This window comes from Onychomys torridus, chromosome 4 (genome assembly GCF_903995425.1).
Source record: "Onychomys torridus chromosome 4, mOncTor1.1, whole genome shotgun sequence".
Classification (NCBI taxonomy): domain Eukaryota; kingdom Metazoa; phylum Chordata; class Mammalia; order Rodentia; family Cricetidae; genus Onychomys; species Onychomys torridus.
In genome coordinates this window covers 132,922,719-132,940,809 of record NC_050446.1, presented here as the reverse complement: position 1 = coordinate 132,940,809, position 18,091 = coordinate 132,922,719, and the positions used below count along the sequence as shown (strand labels likewise).

Here is an 18,091-nt window from a genome sequence, read left to right as displayed (position 1 = left end):
GGGCAGCGTGAAAAGTATGCGACGACGACCACGAGGCCGCTTACCCATGCTGTGCGCCTCCTTCCCGCAGCTTCCCAGACAGCGCGCGCGCGGACGGCGGCCCACCCCGCCCACCCAACGGCGCGTGCCCGTGAAGGTGGATGGCGGCGGGCGACTGAGTCGCGGTACCCCTCACTGGGGTTCGGATCTCCTCACGAGCAATACTATGCATGTGCACAGCCAGCATGGCTAGAAGAAGCGGGCGGCAGTGTGCAGGCGAGGCGACAGCCGAGGAGAAGAGCCATGGCGGTGGTGGTGGATGGCGGTGGTGCACGCGGGAGTCCTCCTAGGTGGGAGAGGCGGTGGCCTGGTTCGGGCGCCATGCGGGGCTCTAGAATCAAGGGGAAAAGTACTTTATTGAACACGAACTTTTTGGAGAATTGTTTCAAAACTCACACGTGTCCAACCCCACTCCCTGGCCCCCACGCTATGACATGGTAGACAGCACCGGCTAAGTGAAAGGGCAGGGACATTAATTTTGGAACCACTTTCCTCGGGTGCTGGGGTCTGCCACTGGGGTCTACTTGGATACCATTAATTCATTCATTCAACAATGTGCCTAGGTGAGCGGACAGAGCCAAAGGTCAGACTAAGACATGGTACCTTCCCCAAGTGGGACAAGGTGCCAGTAAACCCAGATCTGCCGAGCAATCACAAACTCTCTTCCAAAGTTGCCTTCCTTTCACTTTTGAGCATAGCTCGCAAAACCCGGGGCACTGGGGAGAATGAACAAAACTGTGCTCTGCATGCTACATACCCTGGGGCCTCAAGGGGAAGGGGGAGTGTGTGGCCTCGAATGAATTGTTGTGGACAGCTCTGTCTTTGAAAATAGGAAAACACTGTTGACCACTCAACAGAGTTTTCCGGGCCTCCTTTCCAAACGTTTGTCCAACTCCAACTCAGAAACGGTGTGACTTACAAAACTACACGCTGCTGATTGTCTTGGTCCCTGCTGGTCTACCGCTACTTTTGTTCTACGCTCTACCTTCATTTTATTTTTAACGGACTTAAGAGTACAACAGAAACTGATTCAACGCAACCAAGGATCTCTTGGAGTTAAGAGCAGGAAGCTAAACCTAACAAATAGGCCCTCCTCGCTTTTGGCTTTGCTGCCCAGTCTCCGACTTTATCTTCTCAAATGTTCTGTCTTATCCACGGCTGATTAAGGCCTCTCATCCACACAAACATACACTCAAAAAAAAAAAAAAAAAAAAAAAAAAAAAAAAAAGAAAAAGAAAACGAAAAAGAAAAAAGAAAAGAAAAGAAAAATGAAAACCTCAAAGGAACTAATGTACCAGGTTGATGCTTGCTTTCTTGCTTTCTTTCTTTCTTTTTTTTTTTAACTTAACCAGAATGGATGAAAAAGATTTAACTGCTCTCCTGTTATGCTCCAGTGAAACTTGAGTCCACAGGCATCTGCCAGCTCTGTAAGTTGTGATATGAAGACAGGGAACTACCTATTCCCTCTTCAACAAAAACTTCTTGGTTGAATTTGATTCATCTGTCATTTGTGAAATTAAAGACTTAGAAGAGAGAGGACCTGGCCAGAAATTTCTGTTCCGCTCCAGTTGTACAAAAGCCTCTTCCTTCCGGCTTCCAGTGTGCAGAAGCACCGATACATTGTATTTCAAAGGTAAGAGGTAAACAGTAGCCAGCACAATCTCCATGCTTATACAGTAACTACATCATACAGTGAGTAGAATGAAGAGTTTCTGCGCCTTCTCCTGTTAGATAAACATCACACCCAATCTTTAAAAAGAGTGACCTGTCTGATGGCACACAGTGAAACATGTTGTAACAAGGCACAATTGGGACCATTGTCCTAGAAACATGTAACACAAGGTCAGGATTTCCTCCGTTCCACTTCTAACTTAGCCATTCTTGAAAAAGTTAAAAAAAAATTAACTGTTAAGTTTTGCCTATATTTTGACTAACCAGGGATCCATAAATAAAGCATTTACTCTGTAAATAAATGGCAGCAGGTGGAATCAAGGGTTTATAGGTAAGCATCAGACACCAAGAGCTCTGAAACACAAGCTGGTTTGTGGTCTGTTCAGTTTTCTGTTTTCACTTGACACAAAGTGAAAGGAGAGATTTGATTTAATTGGTATGGTGAGCTGACACCATCTATGATTTTGGCCTAGCATCGACCTACACTACCCAAGCCCTCAAAGCTATGCATATGTTTGGTTTTTTTAAAAAGTCTTCCAGAGTTGTCTCTCACAATACAGAACTTATGAGTTGGCAATTGATTTTAATAGATTGCCTTGTGATTTTAAGCTCTTAAGTTTCTGCTTTAAAAGTAAAGCAAATGAATTAGCATAATTCCTGGAACACTGCACTAGAAGGTTCTCCAGTGGAAGGCATCCACATCAGTTCTGGGACACATGGACATTATAAAAATAGTGACATTATAGTTCCTGAGTGAGACCATAAAATATCCTGCAGAAAAGATATAGGGCCTTCCCTGGCTCAGGTGATTCACTCCATGCCAAAGTCAGCAAGTTGGGATAATAACACACCCTGGCCTGAAACACTGGGTCCCCTAACACACAGCTTGACCTCACACCTCATAGCTTTTTTTTTTCTCCCCTTCATAATGAATGAACTTGGGGTTTAATTCAGTGGCCTTGCCAGCTTTGTATTTATACATGGCAATTTGTGTTCCTCAGCCCTGCTGTAGCTTCCTTTCTGAGAAAGAATGCCGCATCTGCTTTCAGAAGTGACCAAATTACCATAGCTTAGAATCTTCTAAATATTATTATTACTTAATGATGCAACTGAGTTTTTGGACAAGAGTGTTCTCCTGGGCCTTTCATTAGTTGGGGTCATTGTAAGCTATTTTCCAAGAGTCTTGAGAAAATACAATTATAATATTATTTTAATAGCCCAGGAAACAATAGATAGGCTTCCACTGAGACAGAAACTTTAGCTCTAAGGCTTTAATAATAGTACTTAGTGATGCATTCTATCTTCAAAGCACATTCTGCACTTCATTAGCCAGATGACTGGAACTGTTGTTGTAGATATACGTTACTTGAAGCCTTGGCCATATTGGAGATGAAAGCAGGTATTGTAAAAAGTATTTTCTAGTCCTGGCTAATCTCCACTAGAAAGCTTTGATACTTAAGACCAGAAGGTTTTTAAACATCCAATGTCATGACTACCTATGGCTATTTTTTCTTGTCATAGCCACTGGTTAGTATTTCAACTGGAAAGTAACTCCGAACTTGCATTCTGTATTCAACACATTTAAATGTCACCTCAGAAGTTCTAAGTCAACTGCTGAAAAATGGATTCACTATGAGCCTTTGAAATCTCCCTACTTAATATCCACCAGCTACTCCTCAAATAGCACATCTTTAACTTACAACAGAATCTCACTGTAGTTCAAACCAAATGGAGAGGTGCACTGACAATTTCCTGACCCTGTATGTAGTTTTGAGATGACAGTATGTGTTTAAAATCATAGTTCAAAATAAGAAGACAACGGAGACTTTGTAGCCTTCATTGACCATCAACGACGCAGATAGGCAAGTGCCACCTGTAAGAGGGACTTCACGGTCTCCACCACAGAAGCCTAATTCCCAAAGCCATCGGAGCCTTCTGACTGCCTCCCTGAGAGGTAAAAGGGGCCAGAAAAGGAGACTATGGGAGCTCCCTTCCCTTTGACACTTAACTCTCAACAGTGCATTGATTCTCTCCATATGCAATTTAGATGGCAAGAGAGAAGAGGAACAAAATTTCTAAGAAAGATCTTAGCAGCGTAGCTGTGAGCCATGAGTGGAATAGGAAAGTCCAGAAGGAAGAGAGGGGCAGCTCCACTTACTTAGTGCACACCAACACCAATGGGATACCAATGGAGCGGCCTAGCGGAGTGAGGCTGCCTCAGAGAATGCCAGAGTTCTCCCCCACTAACAGCAGGAAAGTTACTTTTCCTAACATAAAACATCCCTCGCTTTCTTTGGGGGAAGTTGCATAAGGACTAAGGTAACGGGAGAACCTAGAGCCCAGAATGATTAAACTAATCCTTAAAGAAGGAAACTCACTGGGGATGGAGAAGGATGCAGGAAAATCGTTACACACGACTCTCCAGCCAACTTCTTCCTAGTTGACATCCAACATCTGAGTACACAATGAGAAAACAAACAATCTGGTAGGTGCACTGGGAGATGTGATCTTGAGATGGCACACAAAATATCCTCTCTCAAACTTTTACATTTTAATTATTTTCAGATTCTGTTGAATTTTAACTCCTGGTCCCTGGCATTCAATTCTTCATTAGTACTATCCTAAGAACTAAGTAAAACACGAGTAGGCAACAATGTGACTTTGTAGGTATCCATTTACCTCTTTGGTTTTTACTGACCAAGATGTATTTTCAAATAATGCAATGACTTACTAGCTCCACTGTGGGACAACTGAGATTCAGATGGTGATCCAGGGGTCCTTCACTTTCCACAGCTTCCCCATTGTCTACTGTTAGGAAGCCCCAAATTAAGTTACAATGTGGCAGAACTAGCCACATGTTTGATTCATCTAGATGTGTAGGCACCTTTTCATCCTCTTGTGTTTGCTCACACATGTTGAAATTGAAAAATGTATAATTACTATTTAGCTCCACCCATTTCCCTAAGGGCCTAGACTACATAGCCCTTCCAAAGAGGAAGGGGGCTGTGCAGGAGTTGCTGTCTGCCTCCTGCCTGGACTCACGACTCAGTACTTGCTGGGAGATCAATGGCACTGCCCTCAACATCAGAGAGTCCAGACGGCACTATGGCTTTCTGAGGTCCCAGCTCTAGAAGTGCCAAACAGGAGAAAAGTCTACAGCCAGAAAGTTCTAGGCATTTATTTGTAAGAGGCCTGGGGATTGGATGAAAGACAAGGCTATGTTTTATGGGCTATAGACCTCAGCTGTAGCCACATTCACATCCAGGGGTCTCTGATTGCCACTCAGTGCTGGGGAAGTTGTTTCGGCTCAGTCTTCAGCATTTCTGTCTGTCCCTTGCTTTACTCTCTGCTCTCAGCTCAGATTACGACTCCTTCTAAGCTAATTCCACCCCCTAATTGAAAGAATGTTGCTGGCTTCACGAAGAATACAAAGCAGACTGGCTTTAAAAACTAAATATAGCCAATTTCTTTCAGGTTCAAAGATCTAGCTTCTGGGGGGTACATCATTAAAAATGTGTCTTGATTTTGGAGAACATTTACATAAAATGATAAAGTAAATTAAAATTTTCTGAGGATGACAGGCTGGTTTAAAGTTCCATGGAAAGAAAGAAATGGAAGCCCCCAAATGTTGAAGGACATGTCTGTCCCCTGTGCAGTGAAAGTACAAGCAAAAGGAGAGGAGAGCTCCCAGCCTCTCCTGGAAGCCTCCTGCTAGAGCCACAGGGTGAGAGGATGCTGTGCTGTCACCCCGCTCCACCATATAAGAAATGCCTTTAAGAGGTGTGGTGGCTCACATCTGAAATCCCAGCAATCTGGAAGCTGGCACAGGAGGCAGGAGGATTGCTGTGAGTGAAAGGCCAGCCTAAACTACTATCTTTAAAAAAAAAAATCTTAAAGAAGATGGAATTAAAAAGGAAATGTTGTCTCTATCAGCCAAACAAATCCCAAAGAATCCCCTAAAGGTTAATAGGTGAACAATGTTAACATGGAATGGTTTATTCTTCCTAAGGAACAGTAAATTCCTAGCTAATGCTGAAAGAATGCTACATCTGTGACCTTTAGGGCTGAATGTGAACACTGGCTTAAGTGACAGGTGTACCCATTGCATGCCCAGCTTGCCTGAAATTGAAAGACCTAACTCAGATTTTCCTCTCAATTAACTGATGCCAACATTACGACCAGCCAAGAAAGAGCCTCTAGCCAAAGGCACAGCAGACTGTGTGTTCTCGGTCTTCAACATTTCAACAATAGTGCCAGCCTTGGGGGAGAATAGAGTTGGGCTTCCCTGAGCATAGAGATGGCCCTGCCCTATTGAAAAAGGTAGGAGAAAGTAGCTCCCTGATGCTCTCAGCTGAGGGACACTTTCAGTGACTGAAGCGAGCCCAGGATTCTAGGAAACATGTCACCAGAACTGGTATTATTAAAGGAGGTGGCATAAAGTGAGACAGCCAGTGGTGAACTGCAGCAGACTAATTAGGCCTGTTTTCACTGCTAGGTTGCAGTGACCTTCACACTAAAACAGAAAGACTGGGGAAGTACCCCTTTACCTACAGAGGAGGCCAGTACCTGGGGTGAGAAGTCAGCAGTCACCTGATGACCTTAACAACAGAAAGAGGGCCAGGTGCAACAGCAAACCCTAGAGTCTGGGAGATGGAAGCCAGCCGCTGGTGACGCTGGGATGTTAAAGAGCAACCTGAACTAAACACAAGAGGATGAGAGCATGTTTGATGAGTCAAGACAGACCGAGTGGAGGTCCTGCTCTGGCCCTGGACTGTCTTTGGTCAAGATGGTTGAAACACATAGTGGAGTTGATTGAAAACTCAGTTGTATTCTTCTGGCAATTTAAAGACACACCAAAGTCTACAAGCCTACCTAACCCCAAAGCAGAGAGAGCTAGAAAGTTCCTGAAACATAGTCATTTCAAGTTATTGTCACTTTGAAAAAAATACATGAAATACTTGAAAAATACTTGAAAAAAGCCTCATAAATAATCTTTACAATTAAATTTCTATCAATGATAGATTAAAAGTAAAAACAAAAATGTAGATGAATATGATCCCTCAGCAAGCTTAATACTATAATTTATAACTATACCTTCATATTTCTTCTGCTTTCTCTGTTCTTAAATATATTAAGTACTGCTCCCTCAACTTTGTAAAAATGCCATGCCCATTAGATTGGTTGAGAGAGTGGGGTTGTGGTGGGGGTTCCAACACATATTTCATCACTAAATGGAGGCTATGACGAGAGAAACCATAGATAAGACTCTTCTAAATGAGAAGGCTAAATGGGCGGTGGGGGTCGGGGGAGTAGAGAGAATGGACAGAAGGAAGGAGAGAAGACAGAGAAGCAAGAAAGCTAGCTAGGAGCAGCCTGAAAACTTCGGGGAGAAAGGCATCAGTGATTTTATCAGAGGGGCCTTGCTTAGCCTTTGTCCATGCACTTGCCAGCTCTGTGAGAGCCACCAGCTTCCACCTGCTTGCTTACAACAAGGCATTGATTTGCAAAGACTTGTTATTAGAATCCTAAGGCCTCTGCCTAACAGGGCTTGGGGGGGGGGGTGGGGTAGGGGGGGAAATCTAAGTCATCAGCTCTTGACCTTTTCGGTTTTCTACTCAAAACTTGGTATGTGATAAAGTGTGAAAAGCTTATGTTCAAAGGGCTGTGACTGTTAAATAAAAATAAAGGATCAGAGCTGGACTATGGAGATTGGGGCTCTGAACCCCAAAAGGAAAATAAGGAAGATGGGTTGGGAGTAGTGTCTGGGGGTGCTGCCTGCACCCTCTCTTTTGACTGAGGTGCTTGCACATAGGGCCAAAGCACAGAGGGAACTGCCACCACCCTTCTCCTCTCCCACCTGCCTAGCTTTTTACTGCACTGATGGAACAGGAGGGGGACGCCAGCATAAACCAGGCTAATTGGTCTATGTAGATGAGAGGAGAGAATTGATTATCTCATCTCAGTTTTGATGGCTGTGAGATTAAAAAAATAATAATAATAATGGGGGAGGAGGGTCAATTTGTCCCCAACTAAAATTATAGACATTTTTTCTTTTGTGATAAAAACATTTCTCACTGTTATTTTTTCATGAACTGGATCAAGCTGGCTGTTACCTAAAACAAAGCAAGGGCTAATGGCTTTTGCCTCCTCTCCACTCTAAGATGGCTGCAGGTGATACACAGATCTTGACTCTCATCATGCTGTGAGCCTGGCAGATGCACTCACTCTCCCTGACCCACCTGCCTATAAGGACCAGGCTGCCTCCTCATCTCCACCTTCTTCTCTATGCAGCAGTCTTCAAATGGCTACCACAGAGAAGGCAAGAGACTCCCATATCTTGTTCATGCATAAGCTCCCTTTCCTCAGCTACCAGGATATGTTTCCTAAAAATTAAGGTGGTAGCTGATCAGCACAAATATTCAGGCAAACTGACTGCCTGATTTCTTAGCCAGATGATTTTTCACAATTGAACTTTCAACCAGATTTGTAGGATGCCTTGGTGTTTAGAAGACAAAAACTCAAGTCAGAAAGGCTGGCAGGACAGGACAGGGACGGATAATGGAAAGCTGTAGGACAGCAGCAAGTGCTAATTATTTCCAGCAAGGAAAACTGGGGTGTTTAGGTTCCGCCAAATGACTCAAAATTCACCAGAGCCAGCTACACAGATGAAAGAAAGAACAGCTTTAAGGTGGTCCTGTCCACGGGGGTTTGGTGAGGCTGGAACAAGGCTAGCAGCTTCCCTTTATTCCAGTGTCTATAAAATGCAAATGAAGAACCATCTGCCAACATTCATTCTGACATGAGGAATGAGACCAGTCCTTCAGACATCATTAGGATCTCATGACCTCGGTATTTCTAAAAAACCTCCACTTTTTTTCCCCCCAAAGTGCCTGCTTACTGTTAAAAGGGGACAGACTTCTCTAATAGCTTCCTTATTCTGACACTGAAAATGCCAACCTTCTAACAGGCTTTTTCTGCCCCCTAAGCTGGATACCACTATATCTGAGGTATCTGGGATATTTTTTTGTCCTCCAAATTATAATCATTCTAAAATGAAATATCTAAGCATGCAGAACAATAAATTGCGATCTTGTCCTTGTTATCTTTCTTCTGGCTCCCCAAATACTGCTTTACAAATAGAAAAGAAACATAGGGTCTATTATTTTTTTTTCAAGTGTTTTCCCCAACATGGACCCACTAAAATCAGAGAGATTGCCGTTCCCATTCTCTGTTGCAGGCAGTGGCCCTGCACAGTGTCAAGAACTAATTCCCTGCTTGGACTTGGCTCTGCTGGGAGACTGCAGTTGGTCTGGTGAAACAGGTTCTGCATCCCTGTAGTGCCCCTTACCACTCCAAGACTCCCCACTCCTCCCAGAGGATGCTGCAGATGTGGCAATCTGCCTGTTAATCCTCCAAGTGTAGAAAACAAAGTGGTTGTGGTTTTATTTGTGAATGCCCATAATTCACCTACCACAAAACCCTAAGTCCTTGCCGGTTCATTGTCAGCTGCCGGCTAATAATCAAAATTATCAGTGTCTGTAACAGTGTGTCAGCTGAGTGAGGGGAGTAGGGGCCTGAGGAGGGGGTCATAAATTGCTTCGAGGAAGTGACTGCATGGCGTGTATTCTGGAGTCGGGTGGGATATGAAGCATGGCTATCGGTGGTAGATTCAAGGCTGGGGTCCCTCTCAGAAGCCACATCACTGCTAGCAGACATTGTGTATGTAATGATTGCACACAGGCAGCTGAGATGAGAGCTCAGACCCTGTCTTCTGCTCTCTGCCTCCCAAGCAGCCTGCATGTTATGTTACAGCCACAACTGAGCCCTAAAGCGGGGGGGGGGGGGGGGGGGGGGGGGGGGGCAGAGAGTTGGTGAAAGCAGTGCACCTTGCCTGTCAGCTTGTGTGTGCCTGCTGCTTTCAACTCCAGGGATCTCACAGCTAACCTTGGATGTGTGCGTTTTACTCCTTTTTCCTATTACTTCCCCATTCCCAGATGCCGAGACTCTAAGAAAGCATTTAGAATTCATTTTTATTTCTCTTCTGGACCATGCCAGAGTGTTTTTGGGAGCTTGGAGCAAGCTGAGTATGTTCCTTTGCTTAAGATCATGGGAGGATTATAGATAAGGCCAGAGGTGGAATGGGAAACAGCGGACCTTTCTGATTCTTGCCTGACCTGAACACAGGCTCAACATCTGGGCCCATGACTCCTCCTCAGCCCTACGACATGGGCTCTGCCACAGGGATTCCTATCTCTGGGCCTGCTGGCTCTGTGTCCTCCAGTTCTAAGGCCCTTCAGTGTCAACTGGAATGGCACATCTGACCTAGACACTGACCTTAAAGAAAACATAATTTTCAACAGTGGGTGTGTGGCAGACCACTTGAAAAGCCTTCTGGACACTGAAGCTAAGCACCAGCCAGGAGGATCAGACTGAGGGCTAAAAATCTCATCTCACCCTACAGAGGCAAAGAGAGAAGCCAGCACCTTGCAGGTGGTTGGCTTGGCCTTGCCCTTTGGGCTCTTCCTTTCACAACCCTCCTAGTAAAATACAGTAAGATGGTGAAAATTTGGCTGGAGTTGCCTGACCTGCAGGGAAGGGCTGAGCTTCTCTCCAGGGGCATCTATCACTCAGGGGTGACAGGTGTCTGCTCTCCAAACCCCAGCAGCCCCTGTCCATTTCAGAGGTCTCTTCCCTCCCCCTTCTACAAGAATTCTCTATAGAAAACATCTTGTTCTTTCATCATAATTAAAGTGCTGTCAGGGAAATGGCTGGGGTTTTTGTTGTTGTTGTTGTTGTTGTTTTTGCTGCTGTGTGGTAAGCCTCCTCACAATTCTACAACTCTATCCCTTTTTCTCATTTGCTAAAGTGCTCCTCTCTCTGCCTGAAATCAGCCCCTTTGCTGATGGCAATTTTAGCTGGTAGCTGAGAGTTCTAAGTAAAATCCTAACCTTGGGAGGGTGGAGAGAAAAAAAAAAATCCATGTTTTGAGCCAGACTGTGTCTGCTGCAAAGTGCCTGCAAGGCCATTTTTCATGGTGTGTGTGTGTGTGTGTGTGTGTGTGTGTGTGTGTGTGTGTGTGTGTCTGTGGCCATCTCTGCCTTTGCACCCTGTCATTGTCAGGACTCACAATTTACCCAACTCAGAAGCCAATTCTCCCTGTTGCCTTAGCTAAGGGACAAGAGGAAGCTATTTAGAAGGAAGTGTAGAAGTTTGATCAGGGAAGATAAAATCCAAATGCCTTTAATGCTAGAAGGAAAGCGTGAGTGTGTGTTCTATTGTTACCAGCCTTCCTGCTGCAGGCTTGCACTAATACATGCATAATTAATCCCCCTGTTCCTAGCTGAGAGTCACCCAGCTGCAGGGAGGGTCATTTCTATGTGTTGTGGACACTGGGCTACTGGGCTACTGAAGGGTCTTTCTGCAATAGTGTCTCATCTTGTGACAATGTTATTCTTGTCCTATTAACCATCACAGAGCTTCAAACAAGGCACATTGCAGGTAGGTGACATTAAAACAAAACAAAGAACCTTACCCTGAAGGATGCTGAGCTCTCTCAGCTGCTAGAAGATGACAGATATTCAAACATACATTATGGGTGGGATTCATAATATTCATGCTAGCCTTCAACTACTTACACTATAAAGAAACTCACATGTCAGGAGCTTTCAAAATTAAACTTAATTTCTTTTTCCTAAACATCATACATCTCAGAAAGGCCCATTTAAGTGACACTAGGGAGCTTAATTGGCAGGCTTCTGGCTTTCTAGAGGGTACGCCATTATCTGGCAAGTCAGAATGGCCACCCATGCCTCCCTCAGTTGAATCATTATTTGTCAACACAGCTCTGAGTGACTCGAGGCTAAGGTGTGCAATCAGCCTGTGCTACTAAGCACCAGGTTGTCCTCCGGCTGTAACCACACAGCCAGAAGGCCAGTCATGAAGTGTACCAACAATAGGCTGTTGTGTGGTGTGTTTCCTGGCCCAGTCTCCTTTCTTGTTCCTCTCTCTATGCCCTGCACCTTCTACTTCTTGTTTAAAGAAAGCAAAGTAACTACACTACAAATGCACCATGCTGTCCTGGATGTATGGGGCCACAGGGGTTCTCACATCCTGGAGTCACAGGAGACAGGAAAACCTGTTTGCTGCACTGGAGTTTGCTGGGCAGTTGCGGTCCCCAGCAGGGAAGAGTGAGAGTTAGGTGAACAGGTAATGATGGCCGAAATTGGCCTCCCTGTCCTCCTCGATGTCCTTTCCTGAGTGCTAGGGTTTCATTATTAAAAATGTGACTCTTTCCTCATTGTGGCCTCACAGAACTCTTTATTAAGATGCAAATGTCCCTAAACAGTAACCTTATAAGCCTTTGGCAGCTAATGGGATTAACTGAACAGAACACAGCCACCTGCAGGTCTGTAAGGAGGCCTTGGTCAAATCCCCACCTCTCAAATTCACTGTGAGCTCATCCCTGAACACCCAGAATGGGAAATCCAGGCATCCCTGTTTCAGTTCTCTTTGAAGTATGGAGATTTAAAAAGAGAAATCAAAGTTTAGAATTTTATAAACCTGAATTTTGTTTATTATAGAAAATTCCTTAAAGAATTCCTTCAGTTCAGTTCTCCATAATAACTTGCTTATTTCTAATAAAAACAAACTGTATGCATACATATATGTTTTAAAGATGCATATATGTATATATGTAGCCTACCCAGGCTGAACATTAGAGACCTATAGGTTAATATATACTATTCCAAGGGAGATATGTAGTTAGCCTACAAGTGTTTGTGAAAGGAAAGCTGAAAACAAATTCTAGATATTTTTCATTCTATAGAATGACAGTATTTGAATATAGACTTTCTGTCTGTTTTAGGGACCAGGGAAAATAGGCCTTAAGTCCAGGCTCTAAGATGGAGAGATAGAGCTAAAACGGAGGCCAGGATCTAAAATGGTGGATCACAGCTAAGATGGCAGGCCAGGATGTAAGATGGTGGATCAGAGTTAAGATGGAGGACAGGCCAGGATCTAAAATGGTGGATCAGACATAACATGGAGGGCAGGCCAGGATGTAAGATGGTGGATCAGAACTAAGATGAAGGACAGGCCAGGATTAAGAAGGAGGATTTTAAATAAAATAGAGGACAGAGGGTTGTGACCAGTGTGAAAATATTCTAGAGTCTCTGACTGCAGTTCATAACTATTTCCCCATCCTAACAGCTAAATAGCACTCCTTAACATAGACAGAATATTTTAAGGTTGAGTGGGAGAATTGTGAGCCCACTCCCTAAGAGAATTTCAGCCCTGAAATGTATACTTTGGTCCACATCAAGCAGAAATTTAAAGTGAGAGCTGGCTAAAGGTAGTATTTAATACCATATATAACCTAGCACCTTCTGGACCTAAGCCTACACCCTCAGCATGGCTGTGACTTTCGAGACTTCACTTTCTACCAAAAGACCTTTTCTGGTACTGTGATGAACAAGTTATCAACACTAAGGTTTACCCAGTGACAACAGGCTCTTCAGTCACAACTGCCTACACATAAATCCTCAGCCTCAAGTTGGCATGGAACTATGAATGGTTGGTTGTGCTGTGAATGTCTGGATGCAGAGTTTATTTTGACCCAAGAAGACAAATTCTTCTGGGTTTTCTGCAGTTTAGTTATCTTTCCTCTTTGGATGAGTTCCTCATCTGTGAGCAGTGCATCTATTCTCACAGAATGCCTTCACAGAAATTACCTCCATTGTCCAATTCCTGTGTCTGTTTTTAACTACAGGGCCATTAAGGGTAGCAACCATGTCTTAGACGACTGACTTCCTCACAGGGAAGGGTACACATCAAGCTTTCATTGTATGTCTATTGAATGATTGATTGAATGAATGAATGAAGAATAAAAATGCCCAAATCAAGGCAGACTCACCAACCCAGGAAGGACTCATCCTCTTGAGAGGCGTGGTAGACACGTGGGCAGCTACTGCGTGCATAGTAAGGCTACTAGATGAGCAGAAAGGGAACAACATTTGACACACAAGTTGACTGGGAATTTGGGGGCAATTTATCAATGAGAGAAAATGGGTTCATGTGTAGAGCAGACTAGATAGTTTCCCATATTCTTTGCCAAGGTGAACATACTCTTCATTTGAGTAAACCCGAGCTCTGCCAATGGTCAAAAATGTGAAAAATTAGCTTGTGACAACTGTTTTCATTTGGAACCATGTAAAGTGACTCTCTTCATAAACCAGGCATGTCAATTTTATGCTCAATTTCCACTCAACGCTTCCCACCAATCTTCCTTTTTTCCTTCCTAAAGAACCACTGTGACACCCCCTACTCTAGTGATCCCAAAATGTCACAGAAGGCTCATTGTATGAGCATACTTGTGGTGAGTTCCTTCTTTGGGCTATTAGAACAGCAATTGTGTACTCCCCCCCCCCCACCCCAAGCCATTTTGTTAAGTCTCAACGCAATACAAATTCAGCTCAAATCAATTAGTAACACATTTCTAACTCTTGACACTTGTTGGGGAGGATCAAGACCTTTTCCTGGTAGGGGGATCCAAACTGTGTGAGAAGGAGCTCAGCAGAGTTAGCCTGGGAGTGCCTTCCTCTCTGTGGTTCTGCTTCAGTCTAAAGACCCAAATGTAGAAGAACAGGGGCCTAGCATGACCAGCTGGGACAGGATTTGTGTAGGATTTTTCATTTTTTGTTTTGTTGGTTTTTTTTTTTTTTTTTTTTTTTTTTAACTTGACCTAGTGAATAAAGCGCAGGACACAGAGAGGCAGCTGACAGAATCTTTTCCTCCCTGTAGCCAGGAAGCTAAAGCTGTGTTCTCTTGACTTGTGTCTGACTATGATGTCTCCCAGCCTGTGCCCTGACCCCAGTACAGAGCCATCAATCCTGTCCTGTCTCCTCTGGTGTAACCCCCCCTCCCCTTACTCTTCCTCACTGGAGAGAATTCTTTTCCCTCTCAACTGAAGGTACCCCAAGAGAATAAAAGTTGTTTTTCAAAGCAGGGTGGTGGGGTGGAAGAAAGGACGGAAGGGAGGAAGGAAGGGGGAAAAAGGTAGATAACAATGCCTATATGGGACCTAGCTGGAGCCAAGTTCTTGAGGATATCAACATGTAAACCTCTCAGGATTTCCTTGATTTTTGAAATGTATACTTAATGTACAAAGTGTTCGTGTTTAACCTTAGGTTTGGCCTGGCTTTGTTCTGGGTAATTATTAAATCAAAGGACTCACGAAGGTTTGGGTGGGTTTTTTGTTTGTTTGTTTTGTTTTGTTTTTCTGCTTGACAAAAAGGTCTGTAGTGTGCCAGATTGCTTAAAACAAAATAAAACAAAACCACTAAGTGGGTAATGCATGTAGAAGCACTTAGAAAATCAAGTTGCGGTAGGAGGGATGTAGTAGGGATAATCCTAACTTCAAAATTAAACAAAACCATTTCAGTTCAGATAAGAAACTTTGAAGAAAGCGAATGGGGTCTGTTGGGAAGGAGAAGCAATGGCCAGATCTCAGAGGACCATGGTGGCTCCATCCTGCCTCTTCTAGCAGCCTCCGGGTCCCCTGCTTTCCCGAAAGGAGCCTAAAGTTGGCCACACTTCTGAGCTCCCCCTTCTTCTTCTTCTTCTTCTTCTTCTTCTTCTTCTTCTTCTTCTTCTTCTTCTTCTTCTTCCTCTTCCTCTTCCTCTTCCTCCTCCTCCTCCTCCTCCTCCTCCTCCTCCTCCCCCTCCATTAAACCCAGCCAGCCTCAGCAGTCAGCTGTCTATCCCAGTTTGGGTGGCTATTATTACTTGAAACCTGATCTCCTCCAAGACTAGAAGTTTCGACAGGACAGGGACTTCATCTGGAGTTCAGCACTGACTTGGCGAAGACGTTTCTCCTATTTTCTTTTTCCTATCCCTTGCTTTGACTTTGGTTTTCTTACTTCATTTCTGTACTTCTTTTTCTCTCTCCCTTTGTATATCTCTCTCTCTCCTTCTTTTCATCCCACCCCCAAAATAAAGAACTGGCCTAGGGAGTTGATCTTAACTTACAAGTAGTTCTCAAGGGCCCTGGGACTTCAAATGCTCGGGAAAGAGGGAGAGGAGAGGAATCCCTGTTCTTTGCCCCTTTCCCTACCTCAGCGGAAAGGCTAAATGAAGACAAGGATCTGTGGAGAGATGACAGAATGGAGAACTGGCCTCTGTGTGTGCTTGGGTGGGGGCAGCCAAATCAAAACCCTGAAAAACACTAGCTGCACATCTCGGGGAGGAGCCAGAGACAAATAAAATCAAAGTAGGATAACGGGTGGGGTGGGAAACCTAAAGAAAAGGGGCCAGGCCAAGCGTGGGGGCTGGGAGGTGGGTTTTCAGTCCTGGGGGACATGCAAGTGGGCATTCTGTCCCTAAGAGAGCCTAGGGGCTCTAGGAGGGTGCAGTCCCTGATAAGGGGAGAATTTGTGTGTTTGGAGTGGTGCTGGAAAAGAAACTCATCAAATAACAACAGAAAAAGAAAAAGAAAAACAAAACAACTATGTCCCCTCCAAAGCACAGAGTGGCTCCAATGGTGTTCAAACTAAGCCCCAGGGACCCAAGACAGGATGGCACTCCACCCAAGGACACCCTTGAAATGTGGGGCTGTTTTCTATGTTTGATCTAGAGAATTCTACCAGTTCCCACATTTGCAAGCAGACGTAGTTATTCAGAGCTCTTTGCTGACCTCTGGTGGGTAGGAACTCTGCTGGCCCAAAGAAAGTGCTAGAAGGGGACTGCTCACGAATAGCCATAGCCATCTAACCCTCAGGGAGGGTGGTGCTAACAGCCCACTGCCGACCTTGAGGGTCACAATCAGAAGCCCTGGGGGCAGGGGTAAAGGATCAAGAAAAGCGTTTAAAATCTAAAGGAAAAGAAAAGAAACACCGGCAAGAGGGGAGAATGTGACAGTCAAGTTTGGAAAGACAATTTTGAGTAGCAGAGAAGGGGAAATGTTTGCCTCAATTAATACTTTTTATTTTGTTCCTCTGACTGTTGCATTTTAGAAGAATGATAGAGGAGGAAGCCTATCAGAATGGAGCACTAAGGCTGGCCTTAGTGAGGAAGGGCTAAGTTCCTAGTGGAGAAGCTGTGGCCCCTGCCTGGGAAGTCCACGTGGCCTTCATCAGCCGCTGTGGTACAAAGAGGATAGCAGCTTCAAGGTAAGTGCAAAGGTCCTGTCCTCGGAAACCAGGGACCACAGTGACTGAAATGCCCTGTCCTCCAGGGAGGCTCCTTGGATTTCTCCTAGAAGCCTAGGTCTGTATCTCTTTCCTAGCCTTCAACTGGATGGGAAAGAAAGAACTTCTGAACTCTGCTGCTACCCAGAGACAATTAGTCATTTGGTGAAGGACGAAAGGTGGTCTAAGATGTTTTCCTACACCCTTTGCCATTTTGGTAAGGACACATTCAAAAGTGCATGTATGTGATGCCTAGGGGTACTGACAACCCTCTTCCACCTTAAACTTTTCTTAGGAGAAGTAAAAAATTCTAAAATGAGAAAGATCTCCCCCTCCCCCTTTTCCCAGAGGAAGAAAACTGGGATCCAAAGGGACAAAAAGATAGGCCCAGAGTCTCAGAACTGGCTTCTGGCAGAACAAGGGCTCTGCACTGTCAATCAAGAGATCAAAGGCTGAAAGTAGAGGCTGCCCGTTTGCACTCCGTTTTATTTTATCTTTCTGGCCTGCCTAAGGTCTACAAAGCTCCCAAAGTGGAGGTACTTGTCCCCAGATACCAACTGCTGAACTGAAAACCTTAAAAAAGTAGATGTTCCTAGGCCTGGGGCGGGCTGCATTCCTGGGAAGGTGAAGGGAGGGGCCCTCACAGTGCCGCCTGAGGCAGGCGCAGGCGCAGACGGGAGTTTTATGAAGCCAGGCTCTCAATTGTAAAAGCCGAGCGCCATCTGCCAGCCAGTTCTGAACAGCTTTGCTTTGCTAACTTTTTTTCTACTTCCCAGCCCTAAATAGTGGGTGTTCTCCTTTCTTTCTTTCAAAATAAATGTATATTTTATAAATTCTGGCTCAGGAATGGTCCCCTACACAAAAGATCCTACTTTTAAAAAAATCTGAAAATAGAAAGAAAAATAAAGTAGGAAGAGAGAAAGAGAGAGAGAATGGGAAGAGGGCAGATGTTCCTTAGGGTTTTATTTCCTTCTCTGGATTCTGAGCTCTGGGAACTTCAGGTGCAAATGAGATGGCTCCCTTCTTACGTAAGGCAGCCATGCTAGCCTTTACTTCTCTTCCCTGGAAATCCCACTCTCTACTGGGAGCTTGCTTAACATGTGATCTCATCAGAGTCTGGGGTGAAGGTGTTTGCTTCCCATTACCTTGAGTTTGGGAGTGAGCCTTGACTACAAGTTTTAGATTTGTCTGCTGAATAA

At 44.5% G+C, this 18,091-nt stretch overlaps 1 long non-coding RNA gene across 1 annotated transcript; it reads left to right on the top strand.

Annotated features, from left to right (window-relative positions):
• The first annotated feature begins 1,277 nt into the window (after window positions 1–1,277).
• LOC118581996 lies at window positions 1,278–17,558 on the top strand. The gene is made up of 3 exons (XR_004944723.1): window positions 1,278–1,672; window positions 16,719–16,874; window positions 16,991–17,558. It is a non-coding gene; the product is annotated as an uncharacterized LOC118581996 (long non-coding RNA).
• The last annotated feature ends 533 nt before the right edge of the window (window positions 17,559–18,091 follow it).